The sequence below is a fragment of the Sciurus carolinensis genome, chromosome 4 (genome assembly GCF_902686445.1).
Source record: "Sciurus carolinensis chromosome 4, mSciCar1.2, whole genome shotgun sequence".
Classification (NCBI taxonomy): domain Eukaryota; kingdom Metazoa; phylum Chordata; class Mammalia; order Rodentia; family Sciuridae; genus Sciurus; species Sciurus carolinensis.
This window is the reverse complement of record NC_062216.1, coordinates 90,610,360-90,622,930: the sequence shown is the minus strand read 5'-3', so window position 1 is coordinate 90,622,930 and position 12,571 is coordinate 90,610,360. Positions and strand designations below refer to the sequence as shown.

General features: G+C 38.2%; 1 protein-coding gene across 3 annotated transcripts in view; it reads left to right on the top strand.

Annotated features, from left to right (window-relative positions):
* The window catches only part of Sox5 (SRY-box transcription factor 5), a 943,363-nt gene that overhangs the window by 136,820 nt on the left and 793,972 nt on the right, over positions 1–12,571 (top strand). For all 3 annotated transcript variants that reach the window (XM_047549529.1, XM_047549528.1, XM_047549526.1), the window contains exon 2: positions 7,944–8,025. The gene's annotated coding sequence lies outside the window, so the exon portion shown is untranslated. The remainder of the gene's footprint in view (positions 1–7,943; positions 8,026–12,571) is intronic.

Sequence of the window (12,571 nt, the reverse complement as noted above, 5' to 3'; positions counted from 1 at the left end):
TTTGGTGTTTCTGATATTTCAGTTTGATATGTATTGCCTCATCTTGGTCACCATTTACAATGTTTATCTGCTACAGTGGTCCCCTCAGCAGTTAGTAATGATAATATATTACTTTTATATAGTATATATATTCTATAGTTATATATTTACAAATTATTTTTGATTAAAAATAAAGGAGTAAACACCAGCACAGTTAACCTCATTTTACAAAGTCAATATGGCCCAAATCATAGTTAAATGTTAATTGCACTCTTAAAGACTATACCCCCAAGTGACGTTTAGTGGTAAAATATAGAAAGTTATTTTATCTGCAACATTTGCTTGTTGAGAAATCCCTTTGGAGGCTGGTCCTAATCTATAAGGCCCTCTTTTCACTAATGTGACCAGAGAGGCCTGGTGTGGTGGCATACAGCTGTAATCCCAGCTACTTGGGAGGCTGAGGCGTGGAGATTGCAAATTTGTGGCCAGCCTGGGCAATTTACTGAGACTCTGTCTCAATATGAAGAAGGACTGGGGATGTAACTCAGAGATAGAGTGCTTATCTATCAATCCCCAGTACCATGAGGGGGAAAAAAAAATGTGTGACTAGGAAGTGAAATGCCCCTACTCTTAGCTGCTGAGTCGGAGAAAAGGCAAGGCACGTTGAAGCTGTGGGATTCAGTGTTTCTTGGTGGTATAATTTTGGCACTCTAGTTTGAAAGGAATGCCTATACATTCTGAGCTGAGTGATTCTGACAACTATTCCATCTTTTCAGAGGATGGCATTTAATTATCTGAAGATGATTTTGAAGATGAGAGCTTTCAGATACACATGGATCCTGCATCCTACCTGTTTACATGTCCTGATGGCTCATTTTTGGAATCTTCTGGAAACTAAGACTAATTAGAGAACCACCATGAAATTAGATATATTATTATGTCACAGTCATTTGCAGATGACAAGTGTAGTGATTTGTTAGGGAATTTAAAGAAAAAATTAGGGGTTGTTTTGAAAAATAGTCCAACTAGATTTAACAAAGCAAGATATTATCTCACATAGACAGACATTAGATAGGGGTATGCTGTGGGTTGCCTGTGTCCACTGCTGTCAACTCTTATCTCCACAGTTCCTTGAGCTTTGTCCTCTTATGTCAGCATTACATAAAGTTGGATACAAATGGCGTTTGCAGTTCCAGGATTGACAACCACAGTCTGAGAAAAAGACCAACTCTTCCAGTGATTCTTTTAACAGGAAATGTTTTCCCAAAAGCAAATCTTGCTCCTGTTTCATTGGCCCACATTGTGTCATATCCCATTCTTGTTTTCAAGAGAATGCTTTATGATTGGCTTAGGCCTGAGTTCAGGGGCCAATCCCTGGCCTGCAGGATGGGATTACCATGGTTGCCTTAACCTTAGCAAGATCTACTTCAGAGTTTAGAGTCAGTGCCTCAAACTACGTAGCTGAGGAGGCAATGAAAGGGATATTGAGAAAAACCACATCGTGTATTATACCATACCTTTGCACTCGTCTGTGTATGTATATTCATTTGTTTGACTGCAGCATGTGAGTAAATAATCAATTGCAACTGGAGTAAGAAAGAGCAAAAAATAAATAAATAAATAAATAAAACAAACAAGCATCCAAGAATGTGATTTGATTAGAAAAATCTTAGAAACCATTCCTCTGATTATTTTTATAATTTTACTGAGTGTGACTCACATAGGTAACCTAGTATCACCCTTTTATACTTCTGGAAGAGCTCAGCAAAATCCGACTTTGTGAAATATTGTTGAAATTTCCCTTAAGGCATGTCCTTTACTGAACCTTCTGTTCTAGCTGTCCTTGCTTCTTCTTACCCTCTGTTACAGGGTGCCCTGGGCTCTTTCTCATTGCCCGTGCTTTTCTAGACCCATGACTGAAATATTATCTATCCTTCTCTCCAACTTCCCAGATTTTCCCTATTCCCTAAAACTCCACTCAAACACTATCTCTCTGAAGCCTTTAAATGAACAGCTCAGCATTAGTGTCTTCTCTCTTTTCTCTGAAGACCTCCAAGTATTATTTTCTATTTGTTTGTCAAATAATCTGTTGCCTTTTGAGGATTTTTGTGCTTTATGTCTTTGAGCTGTTATTAATGTCTTCTATTATCAATTATGACCTTCTTCAAGGTAGAGACCTCTGATGTCTTAAGGAGTCCCATGGAAATTATCTACTTTACATGTCATCATCTTGAAAAGGGAAGTATAAAGAGTCTTTCATTCTGGACATGCAAATAGCTCACATTTGTTAAGCAATTGTCATATGCCCAACATAGTAGCAAATACTATATAGCCATTTTTTCATTTCCTCTCACATATAGAAACTCCATGTAGAAAGTTAGACAAAAGCAATCTCAAAATAGTTGAAGCAAGCTGTGAAATACCGTGGTAATACTAGAAAAATATTTAAGTTTGCAGAATCTCCCTAGTAGTCCCTCTCTCTCTCTGTCCCAACTCTTTACTTTTCTCTCCCTTAGCTTTACTGTCAGGACAAATCCCTCTGCAAGTGGAAAGTTTTAGGTTGAATGGTCCACAGAAACCTCAGAGAGAGGAGAGAGCATATGTTCCAACAATGACTGGGTGAGGGGGAGCCCCATGGGGCTTCCCAGAAATGGCCACTTGAGTGGTCAGACCTGAGTAGTCATCTCTAAAATGCAGCTGGAAGAGATACAGACCAACTCCACCCCAACCATGAAGTCTGAAAGTTGAGTGGCATGGTTTTCCAATGAGATGCCAGTTACTCAGTCCACATTATTTCTAATTTGCAGAAAAAATCTAGGTTTAGAGATTAAGTAGCATGCCCAAGTTCATTTGGATAGTAAGATTCGGTCCAGCTGAAAATTTGGGAAAACTGAAGTTCAGAGTTTAAGCTGGTAGCACCTCCAGAGTGTATGCTTGTATCCACTTAGCAGTATTTTAGTATTTCTATTAGAGTTTGAATGCCACTGCTCAAATAAAAACAACTTCTGTTGTGCAGACTTGTGTTCTTTTCAGTAGTAACTGCCTTCAGATCCTCAGTGCCTCCACTTCCTTTTTTAATCTCTCCTTTTCTGCAAATCAAGAATGAACCATTATCTGAGATGAGTGAATGTTGATTTAGTGTCTACATTTACTTTCCTAAGGCTTTGTTTGAGTCACCATGTTTCCTTACCCAGGTCTTTGCATCTAAATATTTCCATATCTCCTTGTGGAATCGAGACTATCACACTCACAAAGACATTTCAGATTCTGTTTTGTTAATTTGCAGAGAAAAAGTGGATTGGTCATAGAAATTGCCCTTGGTTCTTTGAGAAAGTAACTGGCTATAAGATAGAGATTCATGGATATGTTTTCTGGGATAGTCCATAATTGCTTAGTAGAAAGACACACTTGAGCACTCTGGGAAGAATAAGTTAGGATCAACTGAGTTATGGTTCCAAAAACCTTGTTCTTAGAGCTCCTGAGATGAAAGTGTTTGAATCCTGTTATCTCTGGCTTCTGCCAAACATCTGGGGCCTGCCCTGCTCTTGCTTGGGCCTGCCTGCAAGCCCTGTTCTTCAGGTTCTTCCTAGCCTCTCAGTGCCCAGGAGAGACCACCCACTGTCTCATGGCAACTCCCAAGCCTTCCAGTTTGTCTCCATCTGACCCAGGAATTTCAGATGTCCAAGATGAGTTTTCTGTACCTTTTGACATTATAATATTTTAGGTGCTATTTAATTTTTTATATATCAATACACAAACGCATGTTCTGTTGTAACACTCCATTTGTAACATTCTGGAATGCATCCCTCATTTTATATCTTTGTCTTCTAATGACTTTTCTAACTTTGAAGTAGTTAGATCACAGCCTCTTTATTAGTAAGTTTTAATGACTTTGTTTTCTACACATCATGTAACAAAGTATGTTGCAGATATTGCTCAACAATATATGTATTTAATTTGATTTAATACTTGAAGATGGGCTGAGTCTGTCTTTGACGCCTATATTAGGGCTAGGGATTTTGTTTTATTCATAGATGGGGCTTTGTAAATTTTGAACTAAGACATTGTAAATAAAGCGAAGTTCACCAGCTTAACCCACAGATTAATATGTTGATCCTAATGTCTTCATTCATTCAGTCTTTAGTGTGTCAGCTGAGGGGTAATTTAGGTGACTTTTTTTTTTTTTTTTTTTTTTTTTTTTTGTAGAATATAGAATTTGGTGTATTCTCAGGATTTTTGTTTCTAATCAGGAATAATGTCATTATGTTATTAAAAGCATTAAACTATGTGCTATCTTTGTCAAAGTAGGTGCCAATTATCTTATTTTCCATTTCATCTGTGGTGGTGCTGTGGCTAGGAAGGGGGACAAGTCTTCTTACCTAAAAGCATGGCCTATTAACAATGAAAGGTGGAGTACTGGGCTTGGTCCTGTTAACTGTTTATAGTCTGTAAAGGAAAGTGATCCGCTCATCTAATGATTTCTTCTAATTAGTCAAGTCAGACTTTGCCTATAGTCCATGAATATCCGCAGAGAGGCACATCTCTCTTTTTAATGTTAAAGACCACAAAGGCTGTCTAAATTAGCAGGGGGATTTACACAGCAAACTACTGAAAAATGTTAAAGCTTTCATCAGCTGTGTGGTTTTAGCTGCTACTTTGGAACTTTTATACTCTTTTCCTTTCCTACCCTGTCTCCTCGAAGCAAACAGAAACACAGGGAGCACTGGAGCATTGGTTATACAAATGCCTGTGAGGTCTCTGCCTGTGCTGGGAATCTAGAGTAGACGTTCTGAAATCTGGAATCTGGAGTAGAAGTTCTGAAAAAGAGAAAAAGGCAAAGGAGTTTCATGGGCTTGGGGTGGCAGCACAACATTGGATGTGAATACACATTCCACAAAGTTTCTCCCTCTCTCTTAAAAAAAAAAAAAAAAAAAAAAAAAAAAAAGTCTAGGAGTGTGGGAGTTCTGGAGTTCTGTCTGGTTCCAGAGTTGGACACAGTGGCAGCTGACTTCATTTTTCTTTCAGATTCAGGACTTCCCTATTTGGGATGGTTAGCATCTATGCTCCTTTTTTCTTTTCTTGCCCCTCAGTATATGTCACACCACTGCATGAGAGGAAGACACATGGCTTTCTCTGTATATGATGTGAAATGATGCTTTATAATCTGACCAGAACGCTGGACTGGAACGCAAGGGCACTTGAACTCTCACTTGGTGCAGAGTATTAGCACCTTCAGCCCTCTGTTGGCAATGAGTCAAGGAACCCAAGTTAGCTTCTGAACCAAGGTTTTCCCTGGAGTAAACAGGAGGCATGCACTTGGCTAGGAGGTCATCTGTTAAGTACTGATATATCCCCCCCCAATGGGATCAGGTATTTGTTTGTATTTAGATACCATGTAAGTGAAAGCAATTTAGACATTTAATCAAAATCTATTATTAAAAAAAAATAGGAAGATCTCATTATAGATTCACAGATCCATGTATTTGTGTGCTCAAGGATAATAATAATACTGGGATATGTTTCAGAGAAAAGAGATGAGTGAAAATAAGAAAAAAAATTAATGGATTTGAGCCCAAGTAAATGAAACTTATTATTTAATTATAGTATCTGACTGTGAATATAAATGGGAGATGAGCAAGAATTTTTTCCTCCAGTTTGGATCATAGATTTCATGACTAAAAGGGAAAGTCTGTCACTTTGAGCTATACTCTAGAGGTCTGATCCTTTGTAAAATGAATCAGGGAATATAGAAAATATTTTGGGAATTGAGGACAGTCTCTTTTGCACAATTCAAGTATTCTTTAACATCTAAAGTGAGTAAAACTGCATCATGTGGATAAATGCCTATGTCCATCAAATTTACAACTCTGTGGTAACCTGGATAGATGGAGGAGAAAACTCATTGATACATAGTAGAAATGGACACACTAACTTAAGATTTCATGTTGAAACCCCTCGCAGGATAGGGTCTGCAATATTGATGGGGCCATTTATTTGTTACTATTGCTACTTTTGGCAAGTGGGTAAGTTTAAACCCCAGTGTCCTGGTTAAATTCCAATGTAGATGAGTGATGATATTCCATCTGCCATGTTCTTATTTTGCCTTCCTTAAGGAAATGAAGCATAACTGAATTCCAAGCAGACTGTTGACATACTTTAGATAAAAACTTAATATTTTTATCTTTTGTGATGTAGTTCAGTGTCATCAGAGTTTGGGTCTAGCTCAGCTTTGTCATTGACTCACCTGTGACCTTGTGAAAGTTACCTTCCTCTCTCTGAAATTTATTTTCTGTGAAAGATGAACACTTGCCTAGGTAATTGTTAAGCTTACTTGCAATTTTAACAGGCTGTGAACTGTTGATGGTCCATGCCATGATAAATAAAATTAATGGAAAATTTTGTCTAGGACTTCAAAGACTTTTCAGATTTCCATACACTTTAATGAATTAGAAAAACATTATCTTAGACATTATCTTTAAGTGTTGTCTATTCCAAAATTGTATAAATCAAACTAACAGTAGTCTTGGTGTTTAAAAGTCAAGATTTTTTTTTCCCCCCTGACTAATCCCAACTCGGTTCTCACTTAAATATTTTTAGGGGATTTGGTTATATGTGTAGTACTAGATGAGGGAAACCCAAGACAGTGTTTCACGTAGCTATTTATTCTGATATTTAAATTCCTCATTGATCAATCTTGCCAGTTTGCAGGAATACTCGATAGGGCCTGATACCTTGAATCACATACTTCATTCATACTGATAATCACAGAAGCAGACGTTATGCATATGTAGTGTCACATACTTAAAGTAACTACTGAAAAGACCAAAGAGGTACTCAAAAATACTACAGGTAAGCTGAAACTGAGTTATAAAAAATGTTAAAATCAAGAAAAAGTAAAAATAGAAAATGGGGAAAACTCAAAAAGACAAAAGCATAAAATACCAGACTTTAGCCCTAATATATCGATAAATATAGTAAACGCAAATGGTCTACATATAACAATTAAGACATGGTGAAAGTGTATTACAATACAGGACTCAACGATATGTTGCTTATAAGAAACTGTTCAATGTAGTAATGTGGGTAGGTTGAAAGTAAAAGGATGGAAAAGGAGGTATATGAAAAAGAGAAAGCAGAAGTTGCTATATTAATATCAGTAATAGTCATCTTGAAAGCAAATAAAATTGCCAGGGACAAAGGATATAGCACCAAAAAGTAGCAATCCTGAAAATGTGTGTTTACTACGTAATTTAGCTGCATAATCTATGAAGCAAAAACTGAGAAAAATGAAAATAAAAAGACAAGATTCACTATTGTAGATGATGATTTCAGTGCCCCTACCCTATCAGCCTAACTCCTGTCCTGATCCATGGTGAGGGCAGAGGCCTACATTTTGCTAGACATGCTTAACACATTCTCAGCATAGGACCATTGCACCTGCTCTTCCCTTTGCCTGGAAAGGGCTTTCCTCTGACTTGGTCATCCATTTCATTCGGGTCTCTGCTCAAATGTCATCTTACTAAAGAAGTTTTTCTTGAAAAAACTTCCCAGTCATAATCTATTCCATTCCTTGATTTTTTTTTTCCCCCCCTTTTCTCATCAGAAATAAATTTGATTTAAATGTTCTGTATCTTGGGTAGAAACTTTTAAATGCCCCATTATGCTTTGTCTCTTTGATAAGTTCTTCTGTGATTTAGAGTATTTTTATTTAAAAATCAAACCAACAATCTAATTCACTCTATTTTCTTTCCTTCTGCTAATCACTCCTATATCTGTTTAGATGATCTGAAAATTTTTAAAGGTTTTGAAGACATCAATGTACTGTATTTTGTTGTGCTTAATTTGTTGTAATCCATTGGTATTTCCCCAAACAGATAAGACTTTAAAGACTCTTTAAAGACTTAAGCCCATCTTTGCACACCATGAATCTGCCTCTAAATGACTTGACTCTAATTCTCTTCTAGGCCTTTTAACCAGTTTGTGGTACAAAGATACACTTCAAGAAGACCCTTAGGAATTGTGGACAAGCCTCCCCGCATGTGGCAGGTAGGTTTCTTGTTTACGTGTCCAAGAAATGTTAACTTTATTTATTCTTCTGTAGTTGAACTAAAATTTCATTTGGATCCTCTATTTAACCCTGCAGCAGCAATCTGATGCTGTATGTAGGTTCTAGATGAGATTATGAGATGCTAAGTCCTTGAGCAAATCTCAGCTTTTCAGATGTCATTTCCGTTAGTTGTGTCCATCTTCCCACCCCTTTTGAGTAGTGGTGGGTCACTGCTGAGGCAAACCTTGATCGATCTTCAAGGATCTTCTGTTCTTCCTCTCTTATCTCTGATCCCCTGGGCACCAAGAAGGCATGTTGTTGTTCCTGCTGAGCCAAAAGAAACATTCTGGGATGTTGTAAAAGTCTTTGTCCTTGATTTGTCACTCTGAAGCACATGGTTCTTGTTTATGGCTTCTGTGCTGTAAGCTATGGCACAGGAACTTTTAAAATTCTGCTCAGGCTCATCTGCCTGAACATACTGCCCAGCAGTTTCTAAGGTCCAGCCTTCACCCAGGAAAGGAGTCTTTTCTCCTGACTTTATTCCCCTTTTCCTAGTGTATTTGGAGTTCACATCTCTTTGTAACAATACTTTAAACAAGTACAACTTGGAAATCAAACACAATATATTTCTTAATCTCTAGCTTTTTTTTTGTTTTTCTTTTTTGTTTAAAACATTGGAGAAGAGTGGCTGATATTTCCTTGCCTTTGGGTGAAATTTAGGTCTCAGGCAGGGTCTGTACTTAAGGTTCAGTCGTAGCCTAAAAAACAAGCCTCTGGGTATATGTCACAAAAATAATCTCCAGTTACAAACTAGAATGTCCATAAACATAGCTTCAGATTTAATATCAAATTATCTCTCATCTCCAGTCGGGCCTCATTTTTAGGTTGGGCTATTGCAGTGTGAGAGGGTGTACATTTTTCTTTTTCTTGCACTTACTCTCCCACTTCCTAGTTGCTGTTGCTGAAACCTTGGGGTTGGAGCATGGGGAAGAGGAAGAAAGCAGCTCGGGATACTTCTTAGTTGCATCAGTGCTATGTGTAACTGGCTATTTGCTTTCTGGTCTTAGCAGGTATTTAAATTTGACTTCTTCTTAGCCCCTTTTGGAGGCCTTTAGCAGCTCCCTGTTGGGGCATCTGGCTTCAGCTCTCCTCACTGGGGCAGGGCTTCTCCTTCAGCTCTCTGTTCCCTGCTCAGCTTAGTTTTCAGATGGTCCATTCCCCAGGGACTTCATTGTTGTCTCACAGATGCTTCTAGGTGGTCTTCTTGGACTGGATTCTGACTCCTCTCACATGGTCCCCCAAGTGCTCTGTGAAGACATGCATCTTAATAAACTCCATGGGCAAGAAGGGATACAGGTACTTCTCAGATTCCAGAGTTGCTCCTTGTCCAACCTCTTGTCCTCCAGATTTCCAAGGTGGAAGCCAGTCTGAAGACCACTGGATCTTCCAAACTCTAGAAAATACATCTAGGCCTTCCAAAATTGTACCTCTAAAGACTTATGGAAAAAGTAGCCCCTTCCATCTCTCTTGCTTGGCACAGGGTGAACCTTTCCAGGGGGCATCAGCTGTGTTCAAGAACTCCTCCAGAAAACTTCTCCTTGTCTCTTTTTATCCTTGACATCATGATGTTTAGAGTCATTCAACTAATTCTTGTAATTTCTTTTAAAATGGATGTTTTGTTCTTTATTTTGGAATTCATATCTGTTTGATGCAAGTGGCTCAGTTGAATTTTCCAACCTAACATCTGGTCATTCTACCCATAATAGGTTGGGGTAGAGGAGTGGGGAGTGAAGGGCAATAAAGTTGTGACCACTCCATCCCCATATTGATCCTGGATCCCACTAATGTCTATAATGTTTTGACTGACTTAATTCTCTGCTTAGAGGGTCTATGTCTGCTCTTAACTTAGTTCATACATTGGACAATCTCTTCTAAATCAGTTTTCTGTATGTGGAATCTTTCCAATTGCCCAGAGGGCATTAGGCTTTGAAACTCATTGCCTAATAATCAGCCCTCCCCTTTGCCCCATGCTTCCTTCTCTGCCGGTAGTTTTCTATTGCCGTGAGGACAGATTGTAACTACCTGGCTGACTGATGGGGAAAGAAGCCAGACCTAAGGAAATGTGGTAAATACTTCCGATATTATGTCCCATGTGAAGATAAAATATTGCCTGCTCTCTTTGAGCACCTACCATGAGATTTCTTAATCTTTTTAATAGCACTGCACATTTTATATTAAGAATTTAGCATTTGAGGAAACCAGATATTGGTTTGCTAGGACTACCATAATAAAGTACCACAGATGGGGTGACTGAAACAACAGAAACTTATTGTCTCACAATTACAGAGGATAGAACTCTGAAATCAAGACACATACAAGTTGGGTTCCTCGTCAGGTCTGTGAGGGAAGGATCTGTGCCAACCTCCTTTCTTTGGCTTCAAGATGACCATCTTCTCCCTTGACATCATTTTTTCCTTATGCTTGGGCTATGATTTGAATGGTCATTGCCCTAAAGTTCCATGTGTTCAAGGCTTGATCTCCAGGGGGCACTGTTGGGAGGTGGTGGGATCTTTGGGAGGTGGGGGACTTTTGGGAAGTCCTCAGGTCACTAGGGGCATGCCTTCAAAGGGGATTGTTGCACCCTGACAGTTGTTTTTTTTTTTTTTTCTGACTCATGGTGTGAGCAGTTTGCTCCACTGTGTGCTTTTGCCACAATGTCTACCCTTGACAGACACCCAAACCAGTGTGACTGAATGACTGGAACCTCCAGAACTATGGGCCAAAATAAACTTTTTATCCTTATTAGTTAATTGCCTCAGATATTTTGTTACAGTGACAAAAATCTGACTAATGCAACATGTCTACCACTATGTCCAAATTCCCCGTTTTACAAGGACACCAGTTATGTTGGATTACAGTCCATAATAATGCCCTCATTTTAACTAATTACATTTACAATGACCATGTTTCCAAATTAGGACACATTTTGAGGTACTGGTATTAGAACTTCAACCTCTGCATTTTGGATATTGTTGAGGGGCACATGACAACTCATAATATTGGGGCCCCAAAATGCTCAGTTACTTCATGGCTGCACAGACTTTGGAGTGTCAGTGCAGAGATTCTGTGGCATAACTCTATGACTTTGAAACTTGCATTATTTTCACTGTACTATAGTTCACCTCGGGCAATGCATAGACAGGTGGACTGGTGTACCAAAGAGGTGCTGTCTGTCCCTTAAATTGCCACACAGGCTGGGTAAGGCATCATCCCCCTAGGAAAGGAACTCTCACTTAGGTCATGTGATAGGCAGCCTCATGTTTAAGAAAAATGAGCTCTGTGTATGTAGAGAGGTCTCAACTAATACCATTGTACCAGTGGTTAAAGAATGAGTTTATATTTGAACTCAAGATACAGATCTTGCAGGATCTTAGTGGTTCAGCTACTACAGTGGTACAGCTTGAATGTGGTGGTGTTATTCCTTTGGCCTGTGGTTTGCATTTTTGGTGCTCTTGACCTATATTCATATCTAAATATGCTGTGTGTGTGGTCTCTTTCACACAGGGCATATTTAAACAATGTGTAATAAAACAACATATCTAAATCATGCAAAAGAAAAGGGATAAACAGTTTGCAATAAAGTTCCTGCAGGCATTTACTGGATAATGATAATGATAGCCTCACTAGAAAAGAGTAAAATATGTTCAACTTCAGTGGGGATTATATTTAGGAGAATTATCAGATTGTTGTGAATATTTTCCTTTTAAAAACAACTCTTAGTGCATCCTAGGTAGGAGACAGGAATTATAACAGTGATTTGGAAACATGGCTTTATGCATATGAGCATAATTTGAGTCTTGTAATATTTGTCACTGTTTTATTCCAGATGGTAAAAAATTTTTATTATTCCTTTCAGTTAGGGCCTGAAGTATATGCCTACAGAAATGTCCATTATAAGAGTTTTCTTGCCAAAACTCTAATGGATGCTCACTTACTGAGAAATGTGTGTATTTTAGTGAAGCAACACTAAGGATATTTAGTTAATTGTGTGCAGGGATCTAAACATGATTTCAAGCAAGGGAAACTGCTTGGCATGTAAATAAGTCTGGCACAGGTGTGTGAGTTTTAAGAGAACTAGGTAGAAGATCTAGTGAAAATTAGAGTCAGACTCAAACAAATGTTTTATTATAAATTAAATTTCCAATTATAAAATATAGTCATAAATGTTTTTAAATAAGGGTCTAAAAATAGCTAACAATACCAATAAACAAAAACATCGGAATTAGCTTTTTTTGATACACTCATGTGCTGTATAAGGACATTTTGGTCAATGAAAGACTGCATATATGGCAGTAGTCTTATAATAAAATAGCAGAAAAATTTCTGCACCTCATGAAATTGTAGTCATCCTAATGCCAAAGCCTCATGCATTACTTCCACAGTGGAGGTGATGTTCGTGTAAACAAACTCACTGCCCTATTAACTGTGGAAAAGTACAGCACATGCAGTTAGATATGTCATGTCATCCTTGATAATAAGAGACTA